Source organism: Crocodylus porosus, unplaced genomic scaffold, assembly GCF_001723895.1.
Source record: "Crocodylus porosus isolate Cpor-Errol unplaced genomic scaffold, CroPor_comp1, whole genome shotgun sequence".
Taxonomy (NCBI): Eukaryota; Metazoa; Chordata; order Crocodylia; family Crocodylidae; genus Crocodylus; species Crocodylus porosus.
Window position 1 is genome coordinate 30036026 of NW_017728910.1, and position 1572 is coordinate 30037597.

Consider the following 1572-nt stretch of genomic DNA (forward strand, 5'->3'; position numbering starts at 1 on the left):
CTCTGTTATCCTTTCTCATAGTGCTTTATTCTTTTCCATTACTCTCAACTTTCTTTGTACTGGTGGCCCATATGTGATCTCTTCATCTCGTGCTTCTGTTTGGAAGAAGAAACCCTTAGCATTAAATGTTTTATCCAAGTTACCATGGGCAACTTGAGCACCATTTGCTTCCTGTTTTTAGACAATGATAACATTGCACTGGTTTTTGACACTTGTACAATTAATTTAATTCTAAAACAGTTAAAATGTTTAGTGGTGGTGGTGCATTATGTGATGCTATTGTGAGTGGGGTTACTAAAGTTGATTCAGAAGACACTAGCGAGGATCAGACTCTGCCGATTTAAAAAAAATAGAAAAGATCACCTTCTTAGTTCTTATGTGAGAAAAAAAGTTGTGGCTCAGGTTGCTCTAAGCATTTTCATTCTAAAGGGTCCATGAAATTGTCCAGACATGGCCATTCCCCGTTATAAATTCTTCTGAAATATTGACCAAACTTGTTCAATCACTTCTTAAGCATGAAAGCATTGAAACAAACAAACAAAACATTAGCCTTTATTCTTGGCCAAATTAACTGAAACTTATGGTGTAATTGGGAACAAATCCCACTGAACAATGGGAACAATGTCTTATTAAATGAGCAAAAATATAAAAATTGTATTGTAATACATAGAAATAAGGACAATTCCTGGTTTGTTTGGGTTTTTTTTATTCCTCCATTTTTAAACCTTAACTTGCCCTTAAAGCTGTTTCATATACTATCATATTTTAAAGAAAAAGGCCCAAAACATAAGAGTTCATCAAAATGCTAAAAAGTTATTTAGGGATATTAATGCAGGTAACTATATTATTTTGGTTTGTTTAAGCCAGGGTGCTGCAGTGCCCAGAGATGCTTTGAGGTATCTTATTCTGTTCTCGTAAATAAACTGACAGGCTGTGATGTAGATGATTACATGGTCAGGTGGGTGGCAAATTGTCTTAGGGGTTGCATCCAAAGAGTGGTGGTGGACAGGTTGATATTGACCTGGAAAGGTGTGGGCAGTGGAGTCCTGCAAGGGTCGGTCTTTGGACCAGTGCTATTCAATGTCTTCACCAGTGACTTGTACGAGGGTGTGGAGTGCACCCTGTCCAAGTTTGCAGATCATACCAAATTATAGGGCAAAGTTAACACACCAGAGGGTAGGGAACAGATCCAGGCAGATCTCGACAGGTTGGAAAAATGGGCAAAACAAAATAGGATGCATTTCAAGAAAGACAAGTGCAAAATGCTGCACCTGGGGAAAAAGAACCATAAACACACTTACAGGCTGGAGGACTGGAAAAGGGCCAATTTGGTTCCCATTTTCAAAAAAGGTAGGAAGGAGGATCAGGAAACTATAGGTCAATTAGTCTTACCTCGATCCTGGGTAAGCTTTTGGAGAGAATTATCCTGGAGCATGTCCACGAAGGGCGAGCAGGGGAGGTTATGCTTAGGGGCAACCAACATGGGTTCATTAGAGGCAGGTTCTGTCAGACCAACCTGGTGGCCTTCTATGACCAGGTCACCAAATCCTTAGATGCAGGGGTAGCAGTGGA

General features: G+C 39.8%; 1 long non-coding RNA gene across 1 annotated transcript in view; it reads left to right on the plus strand.

Moving 5' to 3' along the window:
* The first annotated feature begins 449 nt into the window (after positions 1-449).
* The window catches only part of LOC109308715, a 15543-nt gene continuing 14420 nt past the window's right edge, over positions 450-1572 (plus strand). Inside the window, exons 1-2 of the long non-coding RNA XR_002100692.1 lie at positions 450-463; positions 1174-1176. This is a non-coding gene — a long non-coding RNA (uncharacterized LOC109308715). The remainder of the gene's footprint in view (positions 464-1173; positions 1177-1572) is intronic.